General features: G+C 34.9%; 1 pseudogene; it reads right to left on the bottom strand.

Moving 5' to 3' along the window:
- The window catches only part of LOC105239009, a 198304-nt pseudogene extending 188530 nt beyond the window's left edge, over nucleotides 1-9774 (bottom strand).
- Between the last annotated feature and the right edge of the window lie 5746 nt (nucleotides 9775-15520).

Consider the following 15520-nt stretch of genomic DNA (forward strand, 5'->3'; position numbering starts at 1 on the left):
GTTCACAGATTACAAAATGCATATTCTGAAAATATAACTCGTGCTGTCTTTCTTAGCCACTGAAGACAGATAGCTAAATCGATGGGGATTTCTCTAAAGAGAGTTTCAAGTAACATATTTGAGTGGTACAGCAAAGGAACATATTTTGTAAGAGAGAAAGTTTCTTATTTGTAACACAGCTTGGGTTTGGCCAAAAATGTTATAGTGAATCATCAATATTATTTATAAAGTATTTAATTTTCAACATCCCATCTATTACATGTTGAAACAATGTAAGATATAATAAAGTAAAATAATAATTGAGTAGATAAATTAATACATATTGAATGATCTTGACTGACCTATGTTTTGATTTATCCTCCAACAATTCTTTCTCAATACTTATTAAAATACTTCCAGTTGACAAAGCCTTAATGAACTTAGCCAAATCTACTAGCCTGAAACACCAGACCAAGAACGACTCAACTGAAAGTCAAATCTGTGTGATAACTATGATATTTGTAATTGTCTATTTTGAAATTCAGTTATCATTTTGAAATTAAACCAAAATTTGGTTTTGGCCTAGAAAATCTAAGTCTTTCAGTATTTCCAGTGAAGTACAACACGCTGTCACCTTAACTGAAATTGTGCTACTTGAATTCAACGATAACATAACTCAACATCAGAGATTACAGGGCAATAAACTTCTACTAAATTAAATAGGCAAACAAAATGAGCTTTTTCTTCTTCCCCTTCTTTTAAATGTTAGGTTGGGCTTAGTACACGTTTTATGTTGAAACTGTTTCAACATACTGGCAAATTTCATTCCAAGTATTTAGAGCTATTTTGAAACACTGTGTAGAATTAATATGAAACAAATTTGACAGTATATCATTTTTGGTCATTTTCATAAAATCAAATATAAAAACTAAAATATACTAGGGGATCAAAGGTGGCAGCAATGACAGGAGAAGTAGAATGATAAAGAGGTACCAATACTTACCAAAGACATTGTTAATAGTGGTAAAGAAAGTTCCCTGATGATAGTCTTTGAGACTATCAAACTGAATTTCACAATTCAGTTTGCTGAGGGGTTGATAGTTTAGATTAGTTATACTCTAGATTAGAGTTGGGTAAACTAGAAAGAATACTTCATGACTCAATGCACTTCCCTGATTAACTGAACTTCTGTGAAACACACACATGCAAACACATACACTAAACTAAATAGATAGGCTTCTAAAATATGTTGCTAGAACACTAATAAATGTTTTAAATAATCTAAATATACAGAAGTAATCATCATGCAAAACACTATTGGCTTTAAGGTTACTTCCTTATCTTGTTAAAAAGTAAAGATTATTGTGAGAATTTAATTTGATGAAAATCTACCTTATAAAGCATAATCTGTAAATAGGAATATTAATAAATAAAAGTTTACATTCTTTCTTTGTAATATAAAATTAAAAGAACAGAGCCACCCAGGTGTCCCTCATCACTGTTTCTTATATAAAACACTATAGAGCAACATAGAGACAAAATAGAAGAGAAAACAAATAAAAAATAGAGACAGAAGCACAGACATGATTGGTAAATTCAATTATCTTATTTAAAAGTAGTTTCTTTTGGGGCGCCTGGGTGACTCAGTCGGTTAAGCGTCTGTCTTCACCTCAAGTCATGGTCTCAGGGTCCTGGGATTGAGACCCGCATCAGGCTCCCTGCTCAGAGGGTAGCCTGCTTCTCCTTCCCCCTCTGCCGCTCCCCCTGCTTGTGTGCTCTCTCTCTCTCTCCTGCTCTCTCTCTCTGTCAAATAAAATAAAAGTAGTTTATTTAGAACACATTTTCTTCCTTCCCTCAAAAGACATTTGAAAATAATAATTTTAAAAAATCCTAGCGTCACTGGGACATAGGAGATGGTGTCTTCAATGACCAGAATTTTGAGGAATTTCTGGAAGACATGAAGCAGATGGGAACAGATGGAGGGCAAAGCTGATCAGTGCAGAATAGCCTTTGATTCAAAGTAGCCAAGACGAGAAAACCTGGAGGAACAAGCAAGCTCATTTTCTAAACTGAGCCCTGAAAACAATCAAAGCTCAGAACAGAAGGGACTGGAAGCAAGGCAAACTGGGTAATAAGGCAGAAACTAAAGGGATTTAGATTCTAAGCCGGCTATCCCCATACAAAGTGGCTGGTACAATCTCAGTTGCCAGAGACTGTTTAAAAATGAACTGAGGGATATGGCACTAAAATCTGTCAGTGTGGGCAGCAGAGACAAAGAGAAGAAATTTACCACAGGAAACATTTGGGTACCATTAATAAAAATTGGAAGAAAAAAGTGATTTATTATATTTGAAAAACACCCTGAATCATCTGGTATTTTCTTTCCTATTGGACCCTTGGAACTAATACTCTAACTGGACACAAACAACCCTAGTATCTCACAGCGTTTGGAAGATTGGGCAGCTTGGGGAACAGTAAGGGAGATCAAATACAGGACTTTTGGGATCTCTTCCCATGACCAATACAATGAACAGAGCTAACCATAGTCTATACAAACTTCTCTTGGTGTGAAAAGCAACTTAAAGGGGATTATACCATTTAAGGAACTCCATAGCCAATCCCCTGATTGAAGAAGTTTACCATCTACTGGAAGGCTTCCAAATAGATCCAAACTCTCATGTCAAACATCCCAATTATCCAACACACACACACAAATTCCCATTGACCAAAGCCCTGCACTGGTCACTAGTCTGGGACTGGATAAAGAGGATGGATAGGGAAGTAATCTTTTTCATAAACTCTCGCTTAAATGGATGAAAAAATAGGCCAAACATCTAGTTTATTAATTTTAGTTTTCTGAAAAGTTCTTAATATGATTTAAAAGGGGATTATGAAAGAGTTTTGCATATGGTATAACCTAGTAATATTTATTAATTTTTTTCACTGCATTGTATAAGGCAACCAGACAATAATTTAGTTCTACATAATTGAATAGACACTAAAGCTGATTAAGTATATGAGAAGAAAGCACTTGCTTCAGAAGAAAAATACTGGGACAATGACCAGTAAGGGTGGGATTGGTTTATTGAACATTCGGCTCATTTTGATGTCATCCTTTGCAATTAGTGTGTCATTTTTGCTTTTTGGGAACCAACATATATAACAGAGACACAAAATAATGTCAGAATATATGGTCCAGAATGTGAAATTAGCCTTCTAATTGTTGATGGCCTCAATTGTTCCAGAAAAAAATGCCAGGAAAATGAGAGCATTCTGCCTTAGGGACACGTGTGTGACATCAGCACACAAGACATTTACTACAACAGCTTTGCTCACGTTGTTACCAGCAATTAATAAGTTTAATCATAGTTATTAACTGCCTTATGTTAGGCATGTTCTATTTATTTTCCTCTGAAGGGATGTGGAGAGTTTGAAGTAAGATTTCTGTTTTTTTTTTTTTATCAACTTACACTGAAATAAAAAATGTACTCCTGTCCCTCAGAATGCTGAACAGTGACACGATTCTTGAGGAATACTAAACCAGCTATCAGTACACATCAATCTAGGCTTTCTTTTTCAAAAATGGGACATATCTAAAAAAATTAAAATCAGACACACGAGGAGGAATGAGAAATTTTCAAAAAGGGTGTGTAATGAGTGACTTACTTAGGACAATTAGCTACAATAAAAAAGCTGAGTGCAGAAAACAAAAAAGGACTTTTAATAAAAACAACTCTACTTAAGTACTTTTTTCAAGAAGCAACCAATAAATAAGCTTGGAAAAAAAGAATATTTTTGGAAGTAAAATGTACGGTGGCCAAATAATGGGAACGAGCTCAGGAGAGGAACTGAATGGGTAATACTGAACAGTGACTGATCTTGAAGATGAACATTAGATATTACACTGGCATACAGAACAAAGACACAAAGAAGAAACTGAAGTACTGAGTGCAAAAAACATGACACATGAGAGCTAGAACATCAATCAATATAATAATAGTTCTAAGATAACAAAATGGAGAGGATGAGGAAGTAGAACATAATCAAATTAACGGTGAAAACTGAAATAACAAGTTAACTTTCTAGGGACGCCTGGGTGGTTCAGTCGTTTAAGCATCTGCCTTCAGCTCAGGTCATGATCCCAGGGTCCTAGGATTGAGTCCTGGGATGAGACCGGCATCAGGCTCCTTGCTCAGCAGGGAGCCTGCTTCCCCTTCTCCCTGCCACTCCCCCCACTTGTGCTCTCTCTGGCTCTCTCTCTAACGAATAAATAAATAAAATCTTAACAACAACAACAACAACAAAAACAAAAAGAGTTAACTTTTTAATACCAAAAAGGCCACTGAATAATGAACATTAGGACTGAAAACAAAACATCACTCAGTGACAGTCATATATTCTAAGAACTAAAAAGAACCCTATAAGCTTCTTGATTGGGGGAGATGGTTACAAAGGAAAGGGAATCAGCTTAGCATTAGAAATCTCCTCCAGAATACCAAACTATAGAAGACCATGTAAGAGAAAAATTGCAAGGTCTTTACTGGAAAAGCATTGTGACTTCTGGATTCCGTGCTGGTACAAATGGGAAGGGTGTAGAAAAGATCTTTTTGTATACGCAAAGACTAAACTATATGTGATCTGTAGGTACAGTTTTTGTTGTGTCTGTCTTGTAATTAGTTATTCTGGTAGAACTCTGGAAGGAGGAAAATTGCTCTATTCCACATTAGTCATAGCTGTGTTGGGAAATACTATTTCATTAGCTGCACAAAAAGTATCGCAGGTATCACAAGTAGATACAATTACACTACCCAACGTACCTAGGCAAATAAATTATTCCAGGGATGAGCATGGACTCAAGCTGAGCTAACTGTATGCCCTACTGAGTATTTTTCCTCATTGAATTTGATGGAAGTACTCTCTTTAATTTTTTCCACCATATAATATTGCTAACTCAGGAATAACAGTTCTAAATTTGTGATGAAACTTAACTTAAATAATAAATTCAACAAATGAAGTAGAAAACAAAGAAACATACATATTGATAGCTAGACGATAGATAAATTGACTAACTTCTGTGCAAAACTATACCTCTGATATTTCAGATAATAAGGAAACTATTCTATTCTTCTTCTTCTTTCTTTTTTTTTTTTTTTTAGTTATCTCTTACTTCATGGTGAATTCGCCACCCATTGCACCTGAAATATTCTAGACTCATCCAAAAATATACTTGAAAAATAAATTTGGTAAAACAAAAACTAAATAATAAAATACAAATCAAGAAGTGGAATAACAATATACAGGAAGAAATGGGAAAAACTAAACCAACAAAAATAATATGTAGGACTCTAGTTGGTAATGTAATTTTTTAAATTTAATGCAAAAAAATCAAAGCAAATTTTTTTTATTGAGATGTAGTTGATATCTTAAAACAAAAGTTTTATAAGTAGTATGAATTAAGATTCTATATGATTTTTAATGTAATTATTTAGTGATTATTAAAGAAATTATGATCAAATCTAGTTGATAAATATTTCTGAGTGACTGATGTTAGAGAAAATATAATTAGATAAAATATTCAAAGCAATAGCAACAATGAACTAAAACATTTGATTAATAAATGTGAAATAAATTGAAAGGGAAACTACAAAAATGAAAAAGTACAGATTACAAGAATAAAGCTGAACTTATTTAAAAATAAATTAATCACAAGTGAATACAGCCCACGAGTTAAATAAGAACATGCATGAATTGCATAAGCAAACCAAAATGCAGACAAACCAAACATGAGTGATAAGTTAATATTAAATACCACAAACAGCTGAAAATAATGGAATTGACCAGGATGCACAAAACAAATGCAAGCGAACAAAAAGCAGAAAGAGAAATATTAACATTCTGCAAAGATTATTTCAAGAAAGCAATGGTTATCTTGGGAAGATAAAAAAAGTAGTATTGAAAAAATGCACTATACCAAGATGATAAAATAATATATAACATATATATAATACTGCATGAAATTAATTTTAAGGTAAAAATATGAGGATTTTTACAAAACCAAATTCATAATGAAAAACTCACTCTTCCTTAACAAATCAAGAGATAAATTTCACATTTCAGTCAATGGACACTTGAGCTGTTTCCATAATTTGGCTACTATAAATAATGCTACAATAAGCATCAGGGTGCATGTGTCCATTTGCATTAGTATGCTTTGGGTAAAAACCTTAGTAGTGTGATTGCTGGATTGTAAAGTAGTTACGTTTTTAACTTTTTTAACTTTTTCAGAAAGTTCCATAGTGTTTTCTGGAGTAGCTGCACTAGTTTGCATTCTCACCAACAGTACAAGAAACTTCCCCTTTCTCCACATTCTTGCCAACACCTGCTGTTTCTTGTGTTGTTGACTTTAGCCATTCTGACAGGTGTGAGATGGTATCTCATTGTCACTTTGATTTACATTTCCCTGATGATAAGTGATGTTTAGCACTACCAGGTATTTACCCAAAGAATACAAAAATACTAATTCAAAAGAGATACATCCACCACAGTGTTTAGAGTTAACATTACCTACAATAGCCAAATATAGAAACAGCTCAAGTGTTCATCAATTAATGAATGGATAAAGAAGTGGGGTGTGTGTGTGTATATATATATACACACACAATGGAATATTACTTAGCCATAAAAAAAGAAACCTTGCCATTTGCAACAACAGGGATGGAAGTAGAAAGTTTTATGCTACACAAAATAAGTTTGAGAAAGATAAATACCACATGATTTCACTCAAATGTGGAATTTAAGAAACAAATGAGCAAAGGAAAAAAAGAGATAGGGAGAGGCTAACCAAGAAACAGACTCTTATCTATAGAGAACAAATTGATGGTTACCAGAGGGGAGGTGGGTGGGGGGATGGGTGAAACAGATAATGGGGATTAAGGAGTGCACTTGTGATAAGCACCGGGTGTTGTATAGAAGTGTTAAGTCACCGTTAAGTCACTATATTGTACTATACTGTACACTTGACAATAATATTACACTGTACATTAACTGAAATTAAATACAAACTATTTTTATTTAAAAAATGAATTTCATAGGAGTTGAGAAAAAGAGTACATAGCATAATGCACAAATAAATAATAAACAAACAGACCCAATAAACAAGAAGACTCAAATCTAAATGACTTGATGAAAGGAAATTTAAGTACTGCTTATGCTATATTAACTACATGGTTCCACTATGCAGCTTGTCTATTCTTCATTATTCAGGATTCGAAACGAGTCAATCTTAACATAACTTTCTGCTGTTGGGACAGAAAGGGGAAAATGACTAATAATACACTGTCCCTCAAAAAAAATCTACCTTGAAGCAACGAACTTCACTTCTAATCACATTTTATTATCTAAAATCAATTTCCATGGCTACAGCTAATGCCAAAGAAGATAGGAAAGGTTTTTTTTTGTCTTGAAGGCAGAGAGTCAGAAATAATTCATGAACGCTAATGACTCACACACTCCCTCCTTCTGGTCATCAAAAAGATGTCTCACCCTCCATTCTGAAGACAAAATAAACTCAACTCTCCCCAGAGAAATACAAACACAAAAGTCCACCCAGACATAGTATCAAAGCTCAGCAACTCTGAGCAACACACAGTTCATTTCTTTTTTTTTTTTTTAAAGATTTTATTTATTTATTTATTTGACAGAGACAGAGACAGCCAGCGAGAGAGGAAACACAAGCAGGGGGAGTGGGAGAGGAAGAAGCAGGCTCATAGCAGAGGAGCCTGATGTGGGGCTCGATCCCATAACGCCGGGATCACGCCCTGAGCCGAAGGCAGGTGCTTAACCGCTGTGCCACCCAGGCGCCCCACACAGTTCATTTCTTGACATAATTTTCATATCTGTTGTATTTCTTTGCTTTTTGTTCCCAGACCCTGCCCTCTTTGTTTCTCTCTTTTCATCTATGAATTTATTAGGCTTTGATAGAAGAGTTATACACACTTGGCTTCTTTTCCATAAACTATTGTTTAATTGGTAGACTTTAATTTTGTCACTTTAATTAATTTTTTACCATTTAATAATGAATTCCTTCGATTTAATCTCATAACCAATTCTAAGTTTTCATTGGCCTTTGAAGTTTGAAGTCCTCTGGAGTTTTTTTCTCCCCTGCCTCCGGGTTTGAGCAGAATTTATCTTTTAGAAACCTGGAATCCTTGCATTTCTAGCCCTTCTCTTTTATGTTTTCATTCTCCTTCAAATCTCCTATATATTTTATCTTGCAGTCATCTTTTTTTATAATAGTATTTAATCTGTTGAAACCATTGGCTTCATACACCCTGACAGAGTTTATGTTTTCTAACATCTTCCCATATAAATAAAAGCTCAATAGTTACATTACAATATTCCACTTTATCACAGGGACAATTTTATCAAATGTTCCGTCACTATATAATATTTATCATTGTCCTTCTAGACTCCATTATCAATATCTTCTAACCCTTTAAACCAATTGACTGAAACCATTGTTATGGTTTTTATGTGTGTGTTTTGTTTTTGCCACAATAGCACCTACCTCAAGAATCAGTGGTGGTTGTTTTTTGTTTTTGTTTTTTCATATCAGTCTTGCTGTAGTAACAGATTAGCGGAAACCTCATGGCATAATACAGCAAATAGTTCATTCTTAGTCATACTCCCTGTCACAGAGGCTCTGCTCATCTTAGTTGGTTAGTTAGCAGGGCAGCTTCTACTCTGACACGTGCTCCAAAATCTCCATGGAAAGAAAAGGCTCTCAGAGTTTCTAAGAGACAAACATCACATATGCTCTCATTTCACTGACCTGAAGAAGTCTCACAATGTAACAAATATTGTTGAAAGGTAGTAGAGAGGTACAATTCAAGCACGTGGCCGATGCTATGCTAGCATTCAAGTATAAGGAAGTAAACCAAACAGAAAAAGTTCTTAACATCTTTGAAATTTTATTTTTTATTTAAATGAAGGCAAAGTGAATTTGCTTTTGATTTTTTTAAAAGGTAATTTTAGAAGCTTTAAAAAATTTATTGTGTTTTGCTTCTTTTATTTAAAACTTCTAGCTTTTTAACAAATTTCTTCTAGGGGCACCTGGGTGGCTGAGTCGTTAAGCATCTGCCTTCGGCTCAAGGCCTGATCCCAGGGTCCTGGGATCGAGCCCCGCATCGGGCTCCCTGCTCTCCTGGGAGCGTGCTTCTTCCTCTCCCACTCCCCCTGCTTGTGTTCCCTCTCTCGCTGGCTGTCTTCCTGTCAAATAAATAAATAAAATCTTAAAAAAAAAATTTCTTCTAGATTCACTATGTCATACTCAGAGAATACAGTGGTTTGCTACCCAATTTTAAGTGTGTTATTAAGTGCATTAATGTTCTATTGCTACATAACAAATTACCACAAGTTTAGCAGCTAAAAACAATACACACTTATTATCTCACAGTTTCCATGGGTCAGGAGTCTGGGGTTCTCAGTCAGGGTCTTAAAAGTTTGCCATCAGGTATCAGCTTAGTTGTACTGTCATCAAAGCCTTGAAGGGGAAAAAAATCTGCTTCCAAACTCCAAAACTTTGGCAGAATTGATCGTCCTGTGGATATAGACCTGAAAACTGTTCTCTCGCTGGCTATCACCAGCTGCTGCTGTCAGCTCCTACATGTCACCAATGGCTTCATGCCACATGGCCTTTGCCCCAGGTCCTTGGAGAAAATGGTGTTTCAATTCTTCAAAGTCAACAAGTCCAAGAAGCCTCTCTTCTCCAGGAGGGTCCAATTCCTCTTTTAACATTTTCAGTTGATTAAGTCAGTCCCAAATATGGTCATTTTGATTAACATAAAATCAAAAGTCAAAAAGTAATAGGATGAGACTAGGTTACAAAAAAAAAAATTGTGACTTTCATTTGATGGCATCATCTCTTGTTCTCACTCACTCATTCTGATGAAACCAGCAGCCATGTGGTGAGCTGTCTCAGGGAGAGGCACAATTGGCAAGTAATTAGGGCAGCTTCAGGTCAACAACAGCCAGTGAGGAACTGAGGCCATTTGTCTAAGAACCCATGAAGAACTGAATCCTTCCAACAAGAACATGAGTGAACCTGGAAGTGAATGGTCTCCCAGGTGAAACTCAGCAGGTACTTTGCCTACAGCCTTGTGAGAGACCCAGAGATGGAGAATTCAGCTTAATCACACTGAAATGTCTTCTTTTTTTTTTTAAAGATTTTATTTATTTATTTGACAGAGACAGAGACAGCCAACGAGAGAGGGAACACAAGCAGGGAGAGTGGGAGAGGAAGAAGCAGGCTCCCAGCAGAGCAGGGAGCCCGATGCAGGGCTCCATCCCAGGACCCTGGGATCATGCCCTGAGCCGAAGGCAGATGCTTAACGACTGAGCCACCCAGGCGCCCCTGAAATTTCTGACCCACAGAAACAGAATGAAAATAAATGTTTGTTTTACCCATCCTTTAAATTCTGGGGTAACTTGTTACACAGTGATAGATAGTTAATACAATCTTTTGTGTGATCATTTTTCTCCAAATATGTGTCAAACATGTATTTCCCTGCACTAACTATTTCCAATAGGACGTATCTCAGTCTGTCTATAGAGCAACCTTCAAAGTTCAGTAGATGAATAAATAAACTAATATCTAAAATGCTTCATTGAACAAGCATCAAGTTTTACAAAACTGAAAGCATATAAATGAATTCATTAAGCTCAAATAATTATACACAATTTGGGAATTATTTTTAGTATTTTAATAAATATAATTTTATGCATATGTTATCCATGAAACACTTTTTACTTCTGAATCAAATTATAATAAATAATAAAAATTGATTCAGAAACATGAAATGCTTAAGATACAAAAAATAAAATTAATCTGAATTACATAATTAAATTTGTTTTCTTGAAACTAAGAGTATTTAAAAATAAGTTAAATTGTTCTACTAAGCCAAGTAAACATATATCTACTTTAAAATACAAGGAGTACTCAAAAAGTAACAACACGGAAATATTCTTTAATCTGATGTTATTTTTTTTAAGATTTTACTTATTTATTTGAGAGAGAGAGAGAGAGAGCATGAGCAGGGGAGGAGGCAGGAAGAGGTAAAGGGAGAAGCAGACTCCCTGCTGGGCAGAGACCTCTATATGGCCCTGGATCCCAGGACCCTGGGATCATGACCTGAGCCAAAGACAGATGCTTAACCAACTCAGCCACCCAGGTGCCTCCCCTAACCTGATGTTATTAAAGCCAGTGTTTTCTTATAGAGTAGATGTATGCGCTTAAATTTTCCCCTAGATTCACTCACTGAATCTGGTTTACTATATCAGGAATTCCCTCAGCTCTGGGTAGGTTTATTTCAATCTATTAAACACTTGTGCTGATTTCATCTGACATTTAGTAGTGTGCAAGCTCTAACAGCTCAGTAACTCACATGAAAAGTGCAACTGCAAACATCCAAGGAGTGGAATTTGCCATGATTCATGAGAGCAAATATTGTATGCCACTAAAAATATAGGAACGTTGCCAAAACAAGACAGCTGATAACTACTCTTATTTCCCATCTCCTATAAACTGTGTACTATAGGAATTACTAGCAATTCTCACATTTTTTGTTCTCTTGCTGAATATCATTGTGTAAAGTTCAAGAACCAGTAACCGTAGAGAAGTAAGAAAGAACAACCTGGCATAAATATTACAAGTATTTCTTGTGACAGTATAGGGAGGATTTTGTACATGATAATGTTCATAAGGAAAAACTATAGGAAACCATTCTGTACTTAATATCAATCCGTGTTGAAAATACTATTTGCATATTTACATAAATATTTCACATATTTATTTGGCAATATATAAAATAAAGCTACATGTAAAATGAACATATATTTGTACCTTTTGAGGTTTTCTTAAACTCAATGTGTATGTGTTATGTTTTATAATAAGTAAAATATTTAATATAGTCATATTCATAGTATCTGTTATACAACATAATACTTATATTTTGTATATTGTTATTTAAATATTCTATTTATTATCTTCTTCATACACTATTCATCACTGTACATACTATACATTTATCCACATATTATTTATAAAATCATATACTAATACCCATGAGTTCTTTTATTCTAACATATTACTTTTGCTTCAGATGGTGATTTTATTTATTATTATTTTTAAAGACTTTGTTTATTTGTGAGAGAGAGAGAGAGAGGGAGAGAGAGAGAGGGCAAGCAAGCATGAGTGGAGGGGAGGGGCAGAAGGACAAACAGACTCCCCATTGAGCAGGGAGCCCAATGTAGGGCTCCATCCCAGGACCCTGAGACATGACCTGAGCTAAAGGCAGATACTTAACCAACTGAGCCACCCAGGCACCCCCAAATGGTGATTTTAGAACATAATATAGGAATAGATTCTAGTATACTTTCTTCCAGAATGTTTACTATAATTTAAGTTAAAAACTGCATCTCTGGCAAAATATGGATTTGGTAAATTCTCATTAGAAAATACGTAATGCTTCATTTTCAGATTATAATGCTTCATTTTCAGGTTATACTATACCAATGTTTCAAATATATGTAGATGAGGCATAAGTATTGATCCTTCATTTTATGACAATGCAATATATATTATTACATATGGATGAGTTGCAAGATGATTGGAGATGAGGGCAAAAGTATATAATTATGTAATGGATAAAAGCTGAAAATCTAATAGAGAAGCCTGTCATGTTCATAAGACATATACATCAAATTTTATATTACAAATTGAAATGTGCATATCATTACATTTCTTCTTTTTCTACCATTTCTTCTAAATCTGCATGTTGAAAAACTGTTATCACCTCGGAGTCCCTGCAATAATTTTCATTCTTCTCCTACTTTCAGTACATGCCTCAAATTAGAGGTTGAAAAATTTTTGAGGGTCAATGTATATCTGAGATTCTTTCTAAAGGAAAATATTATTAAAACATATCATACTCATCTTTAAAACTGCAGAATTAATCTCAGTTCTCTAGAGCATTCTTATTTAACCCTAATATCCTTTCAACTAATTCTCTATTAAGATAGTATATTTGATAGCTAGATTTATATAGGGTACATGAAGCATAGCGACAACAAAAAAGTTGTCAAAAAATCGGAGGGGAAACAGGATAGTGGTTCCCTCTAAAAGGGAGTCAGCAGGACGGAACGAAAAAGATGCAACAGTATTGTTTATTTGGGTTTATAGGTGAACATATTGTGGTAGATTCCTCATTATATACCTATATGTTGCATGAATTTTAACTAAGTATTAATAATTTCTATTATTTCTAAAGTAAGACAAAAAGAATGGTTAAGGTTATTCATACTAACTAATGAAGTACAAAAATAATTGCAGTTTGCTTTCAACACAGCCCTAGTTCCAAAAACTTCTGTAGATGTCCAAACACTTCATAACCACAGGGGCTGCCATTTACCCAGGCTACAGTGTGAGTGATAACCCCCAGAGTTGAGCAGGGCAGTGGTCTATTAGTTGTTACTCTACATGAGCAGGGACTAGTTCAGGAAAAAAATAACTACTCTATGTTGAAGAAATAAAAAATAATGAAATGACACAAATTAGTAATGACATAATTCCAGAGATTAAATTTAAAAAGCATACTAACATTGAGTCATTAAAATGATACAATACATCCCAGGAAAATGTGTGCCATATTGGCTAACACCTTGAAATAAACAAAGGCATCTTTAAAGCACTTAGAAACTTGAGAGAAAGAAAGGGAATATTTGTGCAAAAAAGCAGAGTTCTCAGAGTTGTTCACAGCAATAATCAACAAAAGTCTTAAGGAAAACAATGTGTGTGAAGATCTTAATCCAACCAGATTCTGAGCTTCTCCTTCTAGTCACACAGCACTCTATCTCTTTAGATACAAATCCTGGAGGTGCCTGGGTGGTTCAGGCGATTAAGCATCTGACTCTTGATTTCAGCTCAGTTTCTGACCTCAGGGTTGTGGAATGGAGCCCTGTGTCAAGCATGGAACCTGTTTAAGATTCTCTTTCTCTTCCTCTCCCTCTATGCCTCCCCATTCTCTCTCTACATAAATAAATACAAATATTGCATTCTATATAAAAACCAAGAATTTAGGCAAGACAATGGGTAAATTGCTCATTGGTATGCTCTGTTTCATCTTGTCAGAGACTGTAATGATCAACATAGATTATTTCATATTTTGTCACTTCTTGGTCCTTGACTCTGCAAATTGTTGATGGGATAAATAGAATGATCTTAGCATTAGCCAAGATATTATCCCCATAAATACTTTAGAGATTAATAATTTTGAAGGTCAGAATTTGTAAGAAGAGTTGTGTGACAAATTAGTCAGCTATCACTTCAAAAATTATCTTGGGGTACCAGGGTGGCTCAGTCCGTTCAGCGGCTGCCCTCAGCTCAGGTCATGATCCCAGGGTCGTGGGATCAAGCCCTGCATTGGGCTCCCTGCTCAACACAGAGCCTGCTTTTCCCTCTCTCTCTGCTGCTCCCCCTGCTTGTGTGCTCTCTCTATCCATTAAGTAAATAAATAATGTCTTTTAAAAAACTATCTTGTTTTCTTACAATTTGAATCACTAATATGGCTTTTTAATATTCTTCCACTATCAATAACAGAAAACCATGTGTTTTAGTTAATGCAAATGAGTATAGATGGACACTATGGCTTATTTGGTGATCCTGCTATTGGATTATCACAGAAATGATACTTTATGATCAACTTGTCAGAAACCATTATATAAATGGCTGACTTTAAATCGTTTGGGATTATGATTGATCTAAATTTATGAATTACTGGTGCTCAATTATATGTACTTGACTTTCTATGAGATAATTTACACTAGAATTCACAGAACAGAACAGTCTTATTTTAGATTTGCCACCTCCAACCTCCTGATAAGCAAGATGTGTGTGTGTGTGCATGCATGTGTGCGTGCACAGAGACATGTTCTTTGGAAAATTTAATTAAGATAATTTTCCAACTTCTTCAGGGTAAATGGAACATTTGCTTCAAACATTTTCAAGCATAAAATTAATATGGACACATTTACTGGCAACAATCTGTACAACTACGATTCCCAAATTTCTCAAGCAGCAAAGTGGATTAGGAATTAACTACTTTATGAGGAAGATGTTGGTGCATATCATAAGTATGATGACTTCAGATCACTTTTCACTTAAGTTGGGGTGGCAATCTAGTTCAGGCTCATGTTTGTAAGGCTGTTTCACATTCTCATGAAGGAATTGAACTCAACTTTCTGGTTGGATTCTGATTAAAGTCAGAATGCTTTCCTAAATTTACAATACTGTGCAATAGCACTTTAATAACCTTTGCATGAACTATTTAAAGCAATATTCATGGAAGATTAGCATATACACATACATATGTCCACTATGGGGCAAACAATAGAAAAGAATAAAAATAAAATAATTTCCATGGCAAATGGTAACATTTCTGACAATTATATGATGATTTAACATTTACTCTGCTGTTTTTGGAAAGCT

Source organism: Ailuropoda melanoleuca, chromosome 1 (genome assembly GCF_002007445.2).
Source record: "Ailuropoda melanoleuca isolate Jingjing chromosome 1, ASM200744v2, whole genome shotgun sequence".
NCBI classification, from domain to species: Eukaryota; Metazoa; Chordata; class Mammalia; order Carnivora; family Ursidae; genus Ailuropoda; species Ailuropoda melanoleuca.